General features: G+C 39.0%; 1 protein-coding gene across 7 annotated transcripts in view; it reads right to left on the bottom strand.

Annotated features, from left to right (window-relative positions):
• PRLR (prolactin receptor) overlaps positions 1-21,033 on the bottom strand; it is a 183,485-nt gene that overhangs the window by 141,100 nt on the left and 21,352 nt on the right. For 5 of the 7 annotated variants that reach the window (XM_089312511.1, XM_089312512.1, XM_089312517.1 and 2 more), the window contains exon 2: positions 13,507-13,540. The exons of the other annotated variants lie outside the window; for them this stretch is intronic. The gene's annotated coding sequence lies outside the window, so the exon portion shown is untranslated. The remainder of the gene's footprint in view (positions 1-13,506; positions 13,541-21,033) is intronic. 7 annotated transcript variants of the gene reach the window in all.

Consider the following 21,033-nt stretch of genomic DNA (forward strand, 5'->3'; position numbering starts at 1 on the left):
TCTTGTGTCGCAATGGAGCTTCCCCTCAGGAGAAGGAGAGAAGGGAGGAAAGCATAGAGAGGGGGCTTTGAGCCCTCCAACCTCACAAAAGTTTACAGAGGCTCACAGGTCCCAAATCAACCAGCTTTTCTCCCACATAAAGACTGTAGGAGATGGCGCAGTGGCTTACTTGGCTAATCCTCCGCCTTCGGTGCCAGCATCTCATATGGGCACTGGGTTCTAGTCCTGGCTGCTCCTCTTCCAGTCCAGCTCTCTGCTGTGGCCCGGGAAGGCAGTGGAGGATGGCCCAGGTGATTGGGTGCCTGCACCCGCGTGGGAGACCAGGAGGAGGCACCTGGCTCCTGGCTTCGGATTGGCACAGCGCCGGCCGTAGTGGCCATTTGAGGGGTGAACCAATGGAGAGAAGACCTTTCTCTCTGTCTCTCTCCCTCACTGTCCAACTCTACCTGTCAAATAAGTAAAAAAAAAAAAAAGATGGTAGGAGAAGGGCAGGGTCAGCCACAAATGTGGGGCGATTCTGTTTCTTTTCTCCCTGGAGCCAGGCTGTGCCATTTTGTGGAATTTTCAGTTTAAGATACATGGGATATGAAAGTGGTGATGAAGTGAGACAGATGGCACATCTGGCTGAAAAACAAAAGCTGCTTTCCAAAAGGAACAGCTGGGATCTTCTTTTTGGTGCTAAAATTCTAGGGATAACATTAATAATTCTCCATCTCCTGTGAGTGTGACAGAAAGGTTTACCATGTGCCATTTTTATAACTATGAATTTGCCTTAATGGGATGAGATTTAAGGGGAGATATTTAAAAGATTTAGAAACACTTTCAGAAATTGAAAAAAAAAACATGCTGTCTGAAAATATAGTTTTCCCTTTTTTTTTTTTTTTTTTTTTTTTTTGACAGGCAGAGTGGACAGTGAGAGAGAGAGAGACAGAAAGAAAGGTCTTCCTTTGCTGTTGGTTCACCCTCCAATGGCCGCCGCGGCCAGCGCGATGCGGCCGGCGCACCGCGCTGATCCGATGGCAGGAGCCAGGAGCCAGGAGCCAGGTGCTTTTCCTGGTCTCCCATGGGGTGCAGGGCCCAAGCACCTGGGCCATCCTCCACTGCACTCCCGGGCCACAGCAGAGGGCTGGCCTGGAAGAGGGGCAACCGGGACAGAATCCGGCGCCCCAACCGGGACTAGAACCCGGTGTGCCGGCGCCACTAGGCGGAGGATTAGCCTAGTGAGCCGCGGCGCCGGCCTTCCCTTTTATTTTTTAAAAATGACTTATTTTATTTACTTGAAAGCAGATATCTATCTATCTATCTATCTATCTAGAGACGCTCTATCTGCCAGTTGACTCCCCAAGTGGCTCCAACAGCTGGGGCTGGGCTAGGCTGAAACCAGGAGCCAGGAGCTTCATCTGGGTCTCCCAAGTGGGTGTAGGGGTCCAGGAATTTGGATCTTATTCTGTTGCTTTCCCGGGCACATTAGCAGGGAGCTGGACTGGAGGTGGAGCAGCTGGGACTCTAACTGGTGCCCACATGGGACACCTGTATTGCAGGTGGATGCTTTATCCACTGTGCCACAGTGCTGGACCTATTCTTCTTGTTTATATTTTACCCTTGTCAGTTCTGTAAGTAAAATCTGGATTTTATATAAGCAATATAATAATCCCACAAGCTATCTTGATATTCTCAATAAAGTGATTGTATACATGTAAAGGAGAATGAAAGTTCATGTTTTATGTATTTCAATTCCCATGGCATTTTGCTGCTCCCCTATCTCCCAAGATTCCTGCAAGGTTTCAAAAATTTCAAAAAATATTATAATTATCATCAGAACTAAATAGATATTCAAGATTGAGTGAGTATGACAGAAACAAATACCCTCATGTACTGTCAAAAAAATACATTTAAGGGTCACAGTCTGGCCCAGTCAAAGTATGGCTGTGTACTGGAGAAAATGTAATATTTACTTCCCGCCAGCATCATCCTCCAAGCTCCAAGCAAGGAGACGTAGCACGGGACAAGTTGCACACTTTGAAACTGCCTGTGGTTCAGATGACATGGAATGGAAGAAGTGACAGGGAAACTAGTGGGAAACTTGCTAGCTATGAGATCCTAGGTATTTCTCCCATAGCCTCACTTTTTTCATGTGTAAAATGAGAATAAAAGTACTTCCCAGGGCTATTATGATGTTTACAAATAACAAAACGAACACATCTGTTCCATACACCAGGTATCAAGGAAACATGTGGTAGATGGCAGTGCCATGGTAGACATGACTTTTGGACAATCAAGAAAATCAGTTCTAACTTGGTCACAAGCTACCTTAGAACCTGCCCTCTGAGCCCCTTGGCTCTAAGGAAAGAGAAGGTTTATCATCATTCTCAAAATATAAAAACCTTTAGTGCAGAGATTCTATCTACTTGGGTTGTTGACAGACAATTAATTGCTTTGTTCAGCAGCCAGTGAGAAGGCTCTCAGAAGCATACACATGGCAAATATACTCACATCTAATTTCACTTAATGCCTTTTCTATTACACTTATGGACATATTCTCCATGGACAAATATTTTCTTAACCAAGTTGGCCAAACAGCAGAGAGTATAGGTCTCAGGAAAGAGCCCAGAGCTTGTGGGCATTGATGTGTTGTGTCAGGACACTAGAGATATAGCATAATTCTTACAGAAAGGGTATCTTGCCTTTGTCCAGTGCTGTCCAACTTAAAAAAGACTCTGGACATGTCTGAGCTGATTGGATACTCTTCTGTGAGATATCAGGCCAAGTAGTCCCAAACTCAGTTTATAAGAAGCCAAAAGTCCAAAGGGCCAACAGATCTTCTCTGGATTACACAGATCGATAGGGGCAGGATTAGAATTCAAATTCAGATAATTCCTTTGCAAGTACTACTTTGAAGTACTTTGAAGTACTACTCCATCTTTGGGCTCTAAATCTTCTTACTCAGGACTCTATTTATAAGGCCCTATTTTTCTTCCTAGTTTTTAACTGCATGACACTAGAAAATTCTATGACTTGACACATAACAACCTGGAGATGAACTCTGTCTCTATCAAGTTTTATAATTTTGGGCAAGTCACTTAAGCTCTCTGAACCTTAGCACCTTCATTAAATATGGACAATAAAGATAACACTCAAATGATAAGTCAGAGCAATAATACATATAAAACCATTGTGTGGTATCTACATAGCAAATACCAAAAATTGTTAACTTTACTATTATTATCGTTCTTTCAATTTGAATTGCATTCCAGACTTTGATTCCTTTCATGGACCAGGAATGCAATGATGGAGTAAAAGCAAGAGTCCTGGATCCAGTATCTATCAGGACATAAAAGTCCAGGTCCTGGTCTGGCTGTTTGTTGTCCATGTGGCCATGTGCATACTACTGCACTGTTTTTCATGGTCTCTTCTTCTATGATGATGCTAATAATAATAATCTACTAGATTATAATAATAATAATCTACTAGAACATCCCTAGATGTTCTCTGCAAAGGAAAGGCAGTGCATAGAGTTGAGCAGAAATCCACCCACTGAAACTTCTCTAATCCTCCCATGCTTTAATAATGAAGTTCATTGTTGAAAAACCTTCTATTTCTTAAGAGTGGCTGAAAATGTGTATCCATCTGTTCTAATTCAGGGAAGCTACAAAAGATGTATGAGCTCAAGTGCTGTCTGAGAATCCACAACCAGAGTGGCATAAGCATGGTAAGCATTGTTTTGCAGCAAGGGAGTAAGGTGAAAGAAAGAAGTGCTAATTAGCTGGACATTGGCATGGGCTGCTGTTTGGGGATTCTTGGCAGCAGAAGAGAAGGGGCGTGGGACAACTGGCACTGATCTGTGCTTGCTCGAATGCATAGCTTGAAGAATGACTGATTAGTGCTACAGATGAGTGTTTATGGAAAAAGATAAAGTCTATGCTGGCTTGGACCACAGAGAGGTCCTGGTGAGTGGGTTTACTTTATGTAGTGTCCACTGAGGTGCTTCAAGAGCAAACCTAGAAATTACTTGGTTCTTAAGAAAATCCTTTACTTGGGAGTTTCTTGCAAAAAAGAAAAAAATAAGCATGAGCCTTGAAAATATGTAGTTGAGCACTGAATGAGATGGCTTATACAAGGAAAGCCAAAGCAGAAAGAAGTTGACTTCTAAGTTGAACTCATTGCCCAGTAAGGTCTTGGAATCTTCTTGTAGGTTTTCTAACAAGGTCTAACCAAACCATTTATCACTGCCTCTCCACATTGCAGTAGCAAAATGAACCAATTCTTTCAACTCAGCAGTTATCACTGCTTGATACATTCTCACTAGGCAACAAGAACTTGATCTAGTTTTGCAAATGCTCCTGAGAAATTATCATTTGACCCAGATGAGAGAGCTAGTTTATGGAGTGATGGAATGTCTCACCATCCAGGCACATTTATTTTATTTCTCCTATCATGTTACTACTGGTAGTCTCACATTGTCTGAAGCTTGCACTGCTTCTGGCACAGTCTGCCTTGTAGTGGATTCATCAGATGTAAATGGTGTAGTTCCATTTCACTCTGGCCTAGGATATTGGGAAAGTTCTAGTTTGACTATGCATTGTAACACATGCTTTTCAAATGTGAACTACATACAGGAAGGGGGATTTTGAACCCAAACAAGTGGATTTTGGGGTAAAAAAAAAGAAGTGGGGGTTGGCACTGTGGCACAGTAGGCTGAGGTTCCACCTGCAATACTGGCTTCCCATATGGTTGCCAGTTTGTGTCCTGGCTGCTCTTCTTCCTGTCCAGCTCCCTGCTAATGGCCTGGGAAAGCAGTAGAAGATGGCCCAAGTGCTTGGACCCCTGTACTCATCTGCAAGACCCATAAAAAGCTCTGGGTCCTGGCTTCAGACCAGCCCAGCTCTAGCTGTTGTGGTCACGTGGGGGAGTTAACCAGCAGATGGAAGAGATTTTTCTCTGTTTCTCCCTCTAACTATAACTCTACTTCTCAAATAAATAAACAAAAATCTTACAAAAAAACAAGAAGTCTATCTATAGAAAGTTAACAGGGGGGCTGGTGCTATGGTGTTGCAGGCAGCCTACAGTGCTGGCATCCCATATGGGTGTTGGTTTGAGACCCGGTTGTTCCACTTCTGATCTGGCTCTCTGCTTTGGCCTGGGAAAGCAGTAAAAGATGGTCTAAATCCCTAGGCCCCTGCAGCCATGTGGGAGACCCAGAAGAAGCTCCTGGCTCCAGGCTTCAAATCCGCTCAGCCCTGGCCATTGCAGCCATTTGGGGTAGTGAACCAGTGGATAGAAGATTTCTCTCTCTCTCTGCCTCTCTGTAGCTCTCCCTTTAAAATAAATAAATAAATCTTAAAATAAAAAAGAAAAAAAATTATTCATATGTACCACAGTCCTCCTTAAGGTGTTTTCATTGTAATTAAAATGAAACAAAATGTTCATATATAAAATGAGAGATTCATTACCAAAAAATATCAGAGATAAAGTCTGCAGGAAGACACTGGGGCCCTAGTATTTTGCTCTACAATATATTTATAGAAATGCTTTTCTAGGTTCTACTGTGTAAACACAGTAGGAGGATTAATGAAATATTGTTGAAGGTATTTACCCCACTTCCTTCCTCACGTATCCAATATATATTAAAATTTCAAAGGCATAAAAACAAACATGAAGTTGAACAAATTTCCTAAATATAAACTGAATATCCTTTTCCACATAGTATCGATAAGTAAGATGATGGAGTACTAAGATCTTTGTGCAGGCCAATCTTTTAAATTATTTCATAATACTTCAGAGGAGGTGGAATTTTCAGAGGTCATCTTGATCCAGCCTCAAATATCATTTTTTTTTTTCATCTTTGGAATCACTGCCTACCAGCGATTCCATCTGTACTCAAACATTCTGGGGAAAGGGAGATTAGCACCTTGTAGAGTAGGTACACTTTCATAGTACTCACTGATTTAAAGCTTTTCATTATATTATTAGATACCTGTTGCTGCAGCCTTTCCTGTTGTGCTGGTTCTAGCCTTTTGAGTCACACCTCTTCCCACAGGGGAAATCTTTGATGTTGAACTTCCAACAAATAATGATTTCAAGCAAGGGGTTTGAGGTTCTGGATATTCAAAACACAGTGGTTTGTGAAACCAGAATATTTGAGTATATTTTTTAAAGATTTATTTTATTTATTTGAAAGACAGAGTTACAGAGAGGTAGAGACAGAGAGTGAAGTCTTCCATCCGCTGGTTCACTCGCCAGATGGCCACAACAGCCAGAGCTGCGCCGATCTGAAGCCAGGAGCCAGGAGCTTCTTCCAGGTCTCCCACGTGGGTGCAGGGGTCCAAGGATTTGGGCCATCTTTTACTGCTTTCCCAGGCCATAGCAGAGAGCTGGATTGGAAGAGGAGCAGCTGGGACTAGAACCGGAGCCCACATGGGATGCCGGCACTTCAGGCCAAGGCTTTAACCTACTCCGCCACAGTGCCAGCCCCATTTGAGTATATTTAACATTTGTGCCTCCAAGGAAAACAGTATCTTGCCCCTTTGGTAAGTATAAAGTAAGAAGACAGATTTACAACCTGTTTGCATGCTGTTAATAATATTAATGCATGAAAAGAAACTCTTACAGTACCTGCCTGTCTTGATTAGACTTCAGTCTAATTTCCAATGTCTTTTCCATTTTCTCCATGAAGATTTAAACACAGCCAACCAACCAATATTTATCAGGCAAATAATCTTCTCTTATCTTGACCTTTCAATGTTTTGGATAGATAAGACAACTGTAGTGGTTCAGAAGTCTGACTCAAATCCATTAACTTTGCAGATCTTTCTTGTGCTTTTTTGCTCTTAAAAGGGTTCGGATGCTCACTTCTTGATGTCTGGTATCAAATAGCCATGAATGAGTGAAGAAAAAGGTTTCTGGGGAAACACAACTGGAGTTGTTTGACTCAAGACTTGTGTTCTCACAGCTATTAATCTTTTAAGTTTCCAACTTTTCCACTTATCAAATCTATTCTGGAGGGCAGCCTTTCCTCACCAATAGTAGTATCACTAGAACACAGACAAATGCATAAAGACCAAGAGAAATCAAGAAAGAGGACCAGAGACTCTGAAGTAGATTGTCTGGGATTACCTAACTAATTATGTGACCTCAGACAAGTGACTTACTTCTGTTTCAGTTTCCACGTCTGCAAGATGGAGATGATAATAATGGAATTCACTGACTGCCTCTCTAAAGTACCTGTTTTCACCGAGAGATCTTTGGTCAAATTCACTGTGGCTGCCACTAGCATTTGGGACAACAAGTGCAAATACAGCAAAGAAAACCCTGGCCTTTGAACCAAAAGACCTGCATTCCAGTTCTCTACAATGTCCCCTAATCACAGATGAGACCACTTAGCACAGTATTCAAGGTTGCTCATAATCTTTTCCTACCTACTTTTCTGGCCACAGTTGCTGTCATTTCTCCTTCTCTGTGTGCCCTTTCCAGCAGACTACTTGCAATTGCCTGTAATACCAGAGGTAAGAAAATTACTGTGAGCTTGTGTTTGCTATTTTTTCTCACATAATTCTCTCCTTATTCTCTTCCTTCTTCTTTGATAACTGATATCCATCATAACCATGACTGCATATGTTCATCTGCATTAGATTGTGTACTTGTTGAGGGTACACAATGGTCACCTTTTCATATTGGTTACTAGCATAGTGCCCAGATTATCCTGAGTGAGTAAAGCAGCTTGGAAATGATTGAAAAAATAAATGACTATATTTTAGTAAAGAATGCTGATCATAAGGAGTGGGCATTGTGGCATAGTAGTTTAAGCCACTGTTTGGGATGCCTGCCTTTTATATTGGAGTGCTGATTCAACTCCCAGCTACCCTGTGCTTCCAATCCAGCTTCTTGTTAAAATGTCCAAGAGGCAGCCCAAGTGCTTGCATTTCTGATGCACACATTGGAGATCTGGATGGAATTCTTGCCTCCTGGCTTCAGTCTGGCCTACCTCTGGCTGTTATGGGCATTTAGGGAGTGAACCAAGAGATAGAAGATCTCTCTCTCTTCCTCTCTGTCTCTCCCTATCTGTTACTTCTTCAAACAAATAAATATATGTTAAAAAAGAAAGGTGATCACAATACTATGTCTCCTTTCTACTTTTTAAAAATTACTGAAGGTCTCTGCTTGAAAGTAATACTGAAACTTGTAGTCTCAATGAGGGTATCACTAAAGACACAGATGCAATATAGTCTTAGGATATTCCTATACTCTTTTAAAAGCCTAGAAAATAATTCAAGTGGTGGTTATTTTATGTGTCCCTGAAAATTTCATACAAATTCCTTTGTTAATGGAGCATCTGTCCTCTGACAACAAAATGGAGCATGCTGCATATCAGTCCTGGGCCTGTTCTTAAACATGTTATAAATCCTTGATGACTTCTTATGGTCAGTCAAATCCTGGTACATCCTGTTCCCAAACGGCACTATGAGAGGAGTGGGACTGAGCCAGTAATTTCTTTCATTTGGCTCTAGAAGGAACATCAGTTACTGGGCCACCTTGTTGACACAGTGCCTTAATACTCCCTTGCTTGAGAATAACCCTTTCTGAAAGGCTGAGCTATCCTTTTCTATAGGGAGTACAGATCTGAATGGATCCTGGATTCATAGAACTTAGTAAAATATGACATAAGCATATCCTCTAGGTACCACCCCATATCTGGTTATGTCAGAGGTGATAATGGCCACAGATGGTATCTTGCTCAGCAGGACATGTTGTTGAGTGTGTAATTAGCAAGGTCCACTAGATGGGAAAAAAAGGAATCAAGATTTCTTGGGTTCCCTACCATGGTCAGAGAAAGATAAGTTTGGAAACACTATGCTGTATCTGAAATCTCAGAGAAGCTGACATTATCCAGTTATGTCAAGACTTTGGTCTACAAAGTCATTCTGTCCATATGTGGTCTGAAGGAGGGGAGTAGAAACCTATTAAATGAAAACACGGTGACTGAGGTTGATACTATGCATCTTATAGTGATCCATACCAATCTAATATAGCTTTGCTAGTGACTGACTTGTCAAACATCTATTAAAGAGAACAGAAATTCATATGAGCCATGCAAAATATTAGTATGACTAACTTACTCTTCTTTTGTTAAGATTTATTTATTTGAAAGGCAGAGCTACAGAGAAGCAGAGGCAGAGAGTGCAAGAGAAGTCTTCCATCCACTGGTTCACTCCCCAGATGGCAGCAGCAGCCAGAGCCAGACCGATCTGAAGTCAGGAGCCAGGAGCTTCTGCATCTTCCACATGGGTGCAGGGGCCCAAGGACTTAGGCCATCTTCCACTGCTCTCCCAGACCACAGCAGAGAGCTGGATTGGAAGTTGAGCAGCCGGGACTCGAAGCAGTGCCTATATGGGATGCTGGAACTGCAGGCAGTGGCTTTAACCACTATGCCACAGTGCTGGTCCCCTAACTTAGTCTTATTCACAAAGAGTTCTTCTTTGTGCCTAGTGGAAAAAATTTTAAGCCTTTACCCAAGCTCAATATTGCTTTACTCAATATTTTGGGCAGGTAGTTGAGCTTACCCTCCTTGAACTTTTATCTTTGTTTTATATCCTTGATGTTGCAAGTCAAGATTGAGAAAGCCAGATTGATTTCTTTTTTGAGGGTCATGATAATTAACAAAGACAACAACACAGCTCTAATTTTTCATGGTGGTGATAAGGAAGACCATCACGGGGAGGGATATGTGCATTTCTTAGAAATGTTACTGGATGGCATGTTTTTCTGGAACTTTTGGGAAGATATATCTTATTTTTTAAATTTATTTGATGCTTGAGATGGCTGGAGCTATGCCAAGGCCAAAGCCAGGAGCCAGGAACACAATCCAAGTGGGTGGCAGGAATCTAACTCCTTCAAACATCACTGATGTCACCCAGTTTTTGCATTAGCAGAAAGCTGGGGTCAGGAGTCAAAGGTGGGTATTGAACTCAGGCACTCAAATAAGGGACACAGGTCTGTTAACCACTAGGCCAAATGCCCACCACAGGAATGTGTATTTTAAGACTAATTATTTGACACTTTTCTTTCTAAAAAGATCAGATATTAACTTTGTAATCTTACTCCTTGGTTGGAAAGTTTCCTGGGCTGACAGTATATGATACATACTCAGTTGGGAAGATGAGATTAGCTACAATTTGACTCTTAGGATGAAGGTAGTCTCTTTCCTGAGGAGGCGGGCTCTGAGATTTCTCATAAGCAGAAGAAGGTACTTACAGGATGATCCAAGGCTCAACTTCTGTGCCTACTCCATTTAGTACTGTTCTTCAAAGACTCTCCCCTCACCAATCTTATTACCCTCATGGCACAATTCAATCAAATTTCAGGGTCAAAACTTTCCTGATAAGCATAATTTTGAGATAGAGAGTAAAACATATTTGAGTGAGAGTCAAAAGATTGTTTATGCAATGTAGGAGATTGTTCACCAATTCCAAAGACTGGATTCAGCAGTCCCCATCTGATGATGCTAGAGACAGAAGGAAGATCTTTAATTACCCAAGGCAAAAGGCCATGTCTTACACATTTCTTTATTTTTACTTCCTACTAAAGTGTCTGACACATCATGTAGCCTCAATAAAGTTTAGCTGACTTCAATTCAAGTGTTACTCAGAGAATATCATGGCACATCTTTGGAGGCATAGACCTAAGCACTCTTTGAAGAAAGTAACAAAATTGTGATGAATTATCTTCCCACCACCCTTCTTTCCAGGACAATTTGTTACCTGTGAGTTTCCTTAGTGAGACAGAACTTCAAAATGCTAGACTGCTAGAGTTCATTATGTGTTTCTTTATATTTATAAAACAGCAAAATATATTAGTTGTTCATACAAATGAAGTAAGAGTGAGAAGGAAAATGTCAGGCAATAATAAAATCCAAGTTAATAGCCAGAAACTTTGAAGATGTATCATGGCTAACAGTATCCATGGCACTGAATTGAGAATTATAATTATTAACCAAAATATCATTTGCTACTGGAAACAAAACCAAACTATTGACTTCTTCAAAGGAAGCAAAAAGCTAGTTCATTGCTTTTCTGAAAACTGCTCAGCCATCACTCAACTGGATAGAAACACCTTCATCCTAGCAGAGAGTCCGTTCTGTATCCATATAAAAATTTCCTATGTCAGAAAACAATGAAGTTGGATCTTAACAGTCTGGGCAGTGGCACCTTGAATCCTGTAAGACATCCCCAGCAAGTAAAACTGTGGGGCTAGTGACAGGTGGAAAGGACGTGTCCTAAAAGAAGGGAAACCCAAAGAGGATGAATCTCTGTGTTCTCTATTTTTTTGTGCAAAAGAATAGGAAGAGAAGATTGTATATCAGAGTAGAAAGCAACATCACTAGCATTCCTGTGAGAAGCTGATATTGAACTAGGACATGTCATTCTGCCCTCCAGCTGTAGACTGGAAAACATAGGTTAGTACATATTGAGCAGGTTCAAGAACACATTGCACATGCTAAATGTTCACAAACACTGGGTATAAATGGATTGGTTTTCATTCCTGGGTGAGTAAGCATGAAAAATAAATAGCACAGACAATGGAAAGAGTGCATAACAAGGGAAATGAAACATCATCTCAAGACAAGTTTGAAAACCATTTCTCATAGTCAACTGGTATAGAAAATGCTGTGAAAAAAGGATAGCCATTATGAAATAAATGGATGAGAGGAAAAATGTGCTAGCTGAGATAAAGAGGGAATGCAGGGTAGCAAAAAAATGGAATAATAGTTCTAATATGCCTATTGAAGGTAGTAACTGGCAAAATTGACACTATAGGAAACTGAATCAGGCACTCCCCAAAATATAGATGCCCTATATAATACTCTCAAAAAGGAATCAATGTAATAAAAGATGGCAGATACATAAAATACTGAAAAGAATGAAATTAGGGCTAATTTGTGCTCATGAAAAAGAGGCCCATGATCCCAATGAGCTAGCACTGGATACCCTCTAGGAAAGGTAAAAGGAAACAGTGACAACACCAAATCTTACCAAGGACACAGAGTAACTGAAACCCTCATAAATTATTGGTAACAGTGTAAAACGCCACAACTTAGTGAACTGTTGGCAGCTTTTATACAATTGAGCATATACCTACCCTTTGCCTCCAAATTCTATTAGGTAATTATTGAACATAAATTTTTTAAAAATCCACCATTAATTTTATAAAAATGTTAATAGCAGCCTATAATAGCCCCGAGCTGGAAATATCCCAGGTATCACAAACAGGATAATCAAGAAATGAATTATGTAAGTATATGAATGAAACTGACATATTGATAGTTAATGATTGTGGACAGCCCTTGTCTCTACTGTTGAGGAACAATTTTTTTTCTTCATACTATTTGTTGAACTCTTTACTTAGAGTAGGGTTAGTCTTATGAGTATAAAATAAACTGAAAGTAGAACATTGCAAAAAAAAAAAAACCTGAATTATTCCTATAATAACACACACAGCTGGTACAATTATATGGATAATTCTCAATATACATGAGAAAGAAGTGAAATGATGTCTAAGAATTTTATACATAATATTGTATAAATTGTATGATTCCTTTTATATAATATTCAGAATAACAAATCCAATCAGTGGTTGCTTTTAGTGGTGGTATGCCTGAGAAAGAGTGTGAAAGACTTTTCTTGACTGATGGAAATTTTCTGTATCTTGATAGGGATGCAGATTATACAGATAAATGCATTTGACAAAGCTGATCAGATTGTACAAGTTTGGTCTCTCTACTTCACTGGATTTAAATTATACCTCTACAAAAAGATATTCCAGTTAAAATAACAAATTTTTAAAAAGAGAACAGAGAAATGTAGTGGAAAATATTTTAAATAATTTAAAATAAGTCACAACAGAAAACATTTCCAGTGAACATGATAATGAAAGAGCTGAGGCTGCAAATAGAACATTTTAGCATGCACTGTGCAAAATCAGTAAAATGAGCTGACGCCTAGATAAATCATGACAACATATTTGAATTATAAAGACAAATATAAACATTCTGGAAGATAAGCAGGTTCTAAGAAATAGAACTATGAAGGATCTCAGATTTTTCCACATGACTCAATACAAAGGGACAAGAAAAGATGGGGAGACAAGGATTTAATATCCAGACAAATCATTCATTATGTCCAAAGTCAATAGAAATTTATTCTAAGCTGATTAAGAATTTTAAAAAAGTATATGACCTCCTTGATCTACTTGGGATAATCTTGAAGCTATCCTTTAGCTGACTAAGATATAAATGAAAGCTGAGAAGTAAAAAATGAGGACAAAAGCAGGTAACTACTGAGCTGCCCAAGAATGTATTGTATAATGATGATATTGTTGAATAGATCAAATATTTTACAAGAGAATCATGTCATATAAAATATTTACTGATAGTAATCAAATAAAATGTAAAATTGTTTTTTACAAATACTGAGACAAAGGTTGGAAGGAACAAAAATAGATTAAATTTCTTACCTTTGATGGGGTTCTTCAAAGATGACATTTCATTCTGAAATGGATTGGAAAGGTAGATGGCTATATGTTTGACTTTGCTTTGTATAAGCTGTTAGTAAAAATATTTTAGAAGCCTCAAGTGTAACCACTTGTAGAAATAAAAAGATGACTATTTTCTATATTAATAGAGAAAAATAAAAGCAAAGCAAAACTACAGTGCATATAACAAATATAGATAAAAAAGAAAAGTTAAAGGAGTATGAAAAATGCTTTTCAAAAACCAGGAAGAAGCAAAATCAAATTAATATGATTTTGATTGTCATAAGTGATGCAAATTTCTAAGTGAGAGAATGCTTCCTGTCATCAAATACATTTTAGCAGTGCTTGGTTAAACTTAAACTAGGTTCTTTATTGCAGACTTTGAATGTATTAATATGAATTATGAATCCATAGGAGAAAACAATTAATTTGTACAATTTTCCAAGTTTATTTTATTAGCTTCCACAGTACATACTTTAGAAATGTTGCACAAGTGGCATTCTTTTGTAATTGTGATTGTTATAAAGGCAGAGTGCCTACTATTATCATTGTTATTTAATATTATAAGTTGTGATCAATACTGTAAAATATCAAATAAGAAGAAATGCCTGTGTGTAGCAGCATTTCTGCAAATATAGTTGTGTAAAACTTTGTTCCATAGCTTTGTCAAACCAATGGCTAAGAATGTTTACTAAAACAATTGATGCAATTATTAGAAGAAAAAGTATCTGTATTTATAGATACTGATTACAAACTATTATAAATAACTTTAAAACTCATAATTAATTATAATTAGTTACATATACAGCTAGAGAGTAAATATACCTATGTTAATATTTGTCTGAAGGTCCAGATATGCAAAAAAAATTCATTTATAATGAAAAACTAAAATTACAAAATATAAACGAATATCCTAATACATAACAATGTCTCACTTAAGACTGATCAGAAATATGTACAACCTGTATGAATAAAACTATAAAGATTTAAAAAGAGAAATAAAAGAATATTTAAATGCATGTGGAGATTTTCTTTTTTTGTTTTTTTTTTTTTTATTTTTTAACTTTTATTTAATGAATATAAATTTCCAAAGTACAGCTTATGGATTACAATGGCTCCCCCCCCCATAACTTCCCTCCCACCCGCAACCCTCCCTTTTCCCGCTCCCTCTTCCCTTCCATTCACATCAAGATTCATTTTCGATTCTCTTTATATACAGAAAATCAGTTTAGCATATATTAAGTAAAGATTTCAACAGTTTGCACCTACATAGAAACACAAAGTGAAAAATACTGTTTGAGTACTAGTTATAGCATTCAATCAGAATGTACAGCACATTAAGGACAGAGATCCTACATGAGGAGTAAGTGCACAGTGACTCCTGTTGTTGACTTAACAAATTGACACTCTTGTTTATGGCATCAGTAATCTCCCTAGGCTCTTGTCATGAGTTGCCAAGGCTATGGAAGCCTTTTGAGTTCACCAACTCCAATCTTATTTAGACAAGGCCATAGTCAAAGTGGAAGTTCTCTCCTCCCTTCAGAGAAAGGTACCTCCTTCTTTGGTGACCTGTTCTTTCCACTGGGATCTCACTCGTGGAGATCTTTCATTTAGGTCATTTTTTTTTTTTTTTTTTTTTTGCCAGAGTGTTTTGGCTTTCCATGCCTGAAATACTCTCATGGGCTTTTCAGCCAGATCCGCATGCCTTAAGGGCTGATTCTGAGGCCAGAGTGCTGTTTAGGACATCGGCCAGAAATTTTCAATGCTTCTTAATGGATGACTCAATGTTAACATATCAGTTCTCCCACACTAATCCATAGATTCAACTCATTGCCAAATTATAAAGGGAAATTTTATGTATGTACATACATATATATAAATACATATGTATATATGATACACATACAAAAATACTTTTCTAACTTTCAAAAATAATTTTATAATTCACCTATGCTCCTAGAAAGCACATTGGCAAGAGAAGATGAATCCAGTTTGAAAATAAAAAGAGGCGGCCAGCATCATGGCACAGTAGGTTAATCCTCTGCCTGCAGTGCCGGCATCCCATATGGGTGCCGGTTCTAGTCCCGGCTGCTCCTCTTCCAATCCAGCTCTCTGTTATGGCCTGGGAAAGCAGTAGAAGATGGCCCAAGCTTTTGGGCCCTTGCACACGCATGGGAAATTGGGAAGAAGCTCTTGGCTCCTGGCTTCAGATCAGCTCAGCTCTGGCCGTTGTGGCCATCTGGGGAGTGAACCAATGGATAGAAGACCTTTCTCTCTGTCACTTTCTCTCACTTCCTGTAACTCTACCTCTCAAATAAATAAATAAAATCTTTAAGAAAAAAAAGAAAATTAAAGGAGATGAGAGTATGCACGTATACCAGTTTAAATATTTCATAAAGCTTAAAACCAGTGTAGTTCTGGCCCAATAATTGGCATAGCAATAAAACTACATAGATCATTCTGAAATAAGTAGTATCACATGAATGAGAACTTAAACTCATGGAAACATGGCTTACTCAGTGAAAAGGAATGAACATATAAACACACTCACTGCCCATCATCACTTCCTCCCACCTGTGGACTCCTGCCCAGCCTTGGTCATTTCTGCCTGCCTTCCTGCGCGCGCACACACACACACACACACACACACAATGTTCCATGCAAAGAGGACATTTCACATTAAGTCACTGAACAAGAACACTAGCACATACTGTTTTGTGTCTTCATTCTCAGTTATTTCCTTCTAGAAGCTTCCTTTATACTGCAAGTCCAGATCAAGTGCCTACTACACCCTCCCACTTCTTACGTGGCTTATTTTATGGGATTTTATAATGGGATGGTTTTTGCTTGGTTGTTTCCCTTATTAAACTGTAAGGTCTGAGAAGGCAAAGCCATCTCTGTCTTGGTTTTTGTTTTACCCCTGTTCCCTCAATAACTGGAATTATACACACTCAGTAAGTATTTGTTGAATCCACAGCTAAAAAATAATCACAAAGGAAAAAGCAGACAGACTTTAAACATAATTAAGGGAAAATATCAAATTGTGGAAGATATAATGATTTATAAAAGATAGATTGCTATCCTTTAAAGGCTATTTTTTAAAAAGAAAATATTGAGAGTCAAATGGAAATCTTCATAATTAATACAAAAGAAAATTTCATAAAATATGAAAGATATAAATGTACAAAAAATTAATTGTACATAGCAACCAAAGAAATGATTATTTTAAACTTATTAAATTAACAAAATCCTACTTTCATAAAATCAAATGTATATATGTATATACATGCAAATGTACATATCTATATATACATATATGTGTATATGTATAGTTGACTATCATATAGCATTAAGTTTAAGAAAGAGTCCAAAAATTAGACATAGAAGATATTTCTGATTTTTTTTGATAGGCAGAGTTAGACAGTGAGAAAGACAGACAGAGAGAAAGGTCTTCTTTCCATTGGTTCACCCCCAAAATGGCCACTACGGCCCATGCGCTGTGGCCGACCTACCGCGCCAATCCGAAGCCAGGAGCCAGGTGCTTCCTCCTGGTCTCCCATGCAGGTGCAGTGCCCAAGCACTTGGGCCATCCTCCACTGCACTCCCTGGCCACAGCAGAGAGCTGGACTGGAAGAGGAGCAACCGGGACAGAATCCAGTGCCACATCCGGGACTAGAACCCTGGGTGCTGGTGCCACAGGTGGAGGATTAGCTAAGTGAGCCGTGGCGCTGGCTGATATTTCTGATTTTTAAAAACATGAGCGGGAAAAAAAATTTATATGTAAATAACAGTGACAAGTGATTTCTTTTTCTGAGTGACAGGGTTGTAAGCTATATCAACTTCCTTTTGTTTTCCATTATATAATGCCCCCAAAAAAGTTACAGAAATTTTAAGCCTATATAAAAATTATTTTTACAATCTTCAACCTACCTTAGGAACCTACTTCATAATATTCTGGAAGCCAGCAATTATGTTCTTATGTAAAATTGCTTTCTTCCATCTCCTTAAAGTATCAAATAAAATTAAAAATTTCTCAAACTTCACCTATCAAAAATATTAAAAATTATTTTCCTGGGGAAAAGTGCAGAGAGAGGTAGGCAAAAAGAAAAAGAAAAACAAACCCTCACAGACCAAATGACTATTAAGACTTAATTCAAAACTGACCAGTTTTATAGTGCAACTATAGTGGAGTAATTACTAGAAATAATTCATGGAAATGAAATACAAAATAGACATTAAGGAAAGTCATGTCTGTTAAGTTCCTACACAGACAGTAATTTTGTCTCCTTTTCATCCTGTATAGTAAATACCAGAGATCCTAAGGTATTAAAATTGACTAGGAAATGTCAATCAGTATGGTACAACATTGACTCCCACATGTTCCCAAACCCCCATGTTTATAGTAGCTCAGCTCACAATAGCAAAGATATGGAATCAACCCAGATGTCTATCAACTGATGACTGGATAAAGAAATTACGGGGGCTGGTGCTGTGGTATAGTGGATAAAGCCGCCACCAGCAGCACTGATATTCCACTTGGGTGCCTGTTTGAGTCCCAGCTACACCACTTCTGATCCAGCTGATGTGCCTGAAAATGGAGTAGAGGATGGCCTAAATACTTGGGCCCCTGCACCCATATGGGAGACCTGGAAGAAGCTTTTGGTTCCTAGCTTCAGACCAGCCAACTCTGGCTGTTGTAGTCATTGGGGAATGAACAAGCAGATGGAAGATTCACTAGCTCTCTCTCTCTCTCTCTCTCTCTGCCTTTCAAACAAATAAAAAAATCTTAAAAAGAAATTATGATAGATATACATCATGGAATACTATGCAGCTGTAAAAAATGAAATTCTTTCACAATAGAATGGATGCAACTAGAGACCATTAGGATTAGTGAAATAAGTCAGTTCCTAAAAGACCACTATCATATGTTTTGCTTGAACTAATGTTTTCCTGGTAACTAATACAGAGAATACAAAAAATTATAATGCATATGAATGAAACTGACATTTTGACATTTGATTATGATTTATAGCCCTTGTCTGTACTCTTGAGGAACAGTGATTTTTCAACCTACTACTTGTTGAAATTTTTTAAAGATTTATTTATGGGCCAGTGTTGTAGTGTAGCAGGTTAAGCCGTTACCTCCAGTGCCAGCAAGCCATATGAGTGCCAGTTCGAGACCTGGCTGCTCCACTTCTGATCCAGCTCTCTGCTATGGACTGGGAAAGCACTAGAGGACGGCCCAAGTTCTTGGGCCCCTGCACCCATGTGGGAGACCCGGAAGAAGCTTCTGGTTCCTGGCTTCAGATCAGCACAGCTCCAGCCGTTGCGGCCAATTGGGGAGTGAACCAGCAGATGGAAGACCTCTCTCTCTATCAGCCTCTCCTTCTGTCTCTGTGTAACTCTTACTTTCAAATAAATAAATAATTATTAAAAAAGATTTATTTATTTGTTTGAAAGGCAGAATTACAGAAATAGAGTGAGGGAGAGACAAAGAGAGAGAGAGATCTTCCATCCACAGGCTCACTCTCCAAATGGCCACAATGGCTTGAGCTGGGCCAGGCTGAAGCCAGGAGTCAGGAACTTCTTTCAGGTCTCCCACGTGGGTACAGAGGCACAGGGACTTGGGCCATCTTCCACTGCTTTCCGAGGTGAATTAGCAGGGAGCTGTATGGGAAGAAGAGAAGCCAGGGCTTGAACTAGTACCCATATGGGATACTGATGGCTTTATCCTCTCTGCCATAGTGCTAGCTCCTGAATTCTTTATTTAGTAGAGGATTATGCTTGTGATTATAAAGAAAGTTGAATGCATGTCATTGCAAAGAAAAATAAAAAAGAAAGGAGGATGTTTGGGAGTGTTGTTAAAACTGTATATATTAAATACATGAAATTTGTTCCTTTTTATAAATAAAAAATATTCAGCCATACAACATTGGAAAATATCTTAACTGTGAGATGATACATGTACTTGGGCCATTCTCCAGTCTATAAAAATGATACCAGGTGCTGTGGCACAGCAGGTTAAGTCTCTGCCATCCCATGTGGGTACCAGTTCAAATACCAGCTGATCCAGCTCCCTCCTAATGCACCTGGGAAAGCAGCATAACATGGCCCAAGTCCTTGGGCCCCTGCACCCACATGAAAGACCCAGATGAAGCTCCTGGCTCCTGGTTTAACCTGACCCAGCTCTGGACATTATGGCCATTTGGTGAGGAATCAACAGAGATTTGTTTTCTCTCTCTGTTTCTGTCTGCCTCTGACCACCTTCTCCTTCCCTGGAACTCTTTCAAATAAATAAATAAAATCTTTAAAAAATGATACCAGGTAATTTGTCGTCATTGCTCATTTTTACAACCAATGGCCTTGACTGCCAAGGAATCCATAGGCATCTATATTCACCCCAAACAAGATTCTACAAAGTAGCCTGAGTGTTTTTTTTATTTTTATAAATACCAAATAGGTCATGCTACGTCTCACTTCAAACACCTCAGCTAATGTTGCCTATTGTCCCTTGAGATTTTATATGGCCTGGCCATTCTTTCATTCAACTCTGTTCACCCACAGTGCTTCTGTCATTCTGCCTTAGTGCCTTTGCACGTTCTGTTTCTTCCAGCTTATTTTTATCTGGAGCAAGCATCATTTCGAGTGTTGCTCTCTTAGAGAATAACATCTCCCCTTTGTTGTCCTTATCACATTTAAAGTACTAGAATTTCATCAGCATCCACTACCTCACATATTATATGCTTTGCATGAGCAAAATCAACTGAGTTTATTGCATTTCCCCAGCAGGCAGCACAGTGTCCGAGAGGGTTAAGAAATTCTTGTTTTATGGATTTTTTTTGATTTATGATTCCCAATGATGATTATGATAAATTTTAATTTGAATTTTTACACAGGACTTTGAATGACAACATAGTTCTTTGTATAACTGATCTCAATGAATTCAAGGTAACTTTTTCTATTGGGTCAGAAGGGAAGAGAAGATAATTTAAGACAAGATTGGATCTTTCCAGCTTGGAAATGCAGATCTGTCTGGGTAGCAGAGCTCAGTCCAGGATTAGTTAGCCCATTATGCTACATTATGTTTGATTTTCTCGTCCAAGAGAAAGAGAGTGGGTTTGTGTAAATGTTTTGCATGATTGGTATGCATCAAAGACAAACTCTTACCAGACATTTTGACTCTAAATTACTCCTGGATCATTTCTAAGCAAAGCAGGATGTTGGTTTTTTGTTCTTATTCTTTCAACACTCCAGAAAGCTTAATTGTGGTCACAACTAGGGCTTAACGAGATTATGGAAAGTATTAGTAGCCAGATCAGAGCATTTTTGCAAGAGTCAATATTTTCTTTTTATGTAGTCTATTTTGCTTCCTAACAATCCTCTGGGCTTTCTCAATTTCCTTCCCACTTTCACCCTTTGACTTTCTTTGTTGGCTGCTTCAGTCAAAGGGTACAACTGGGCATCATCAGGAAGAGATGATGTGAGCAATCTGGAACACTGCGTTCCAGT

Source organism: Oryctolagus cuniculus, chromosome 14 (assembly GCF_051225735.1).
Source record: "Oryctolagus cuniculus isolate XC-2025 breed Fujian yellow rabbit chromosome 14, ASM5122573v1, whole genome shotgun sequence".
NCBI classification, from domain to species: Eukaryota; Metazoa; Chordata; class Mammalia; order Lagomorpha; family Leporidae; genus Oryctolagus; species Oryctolagus cuniculus.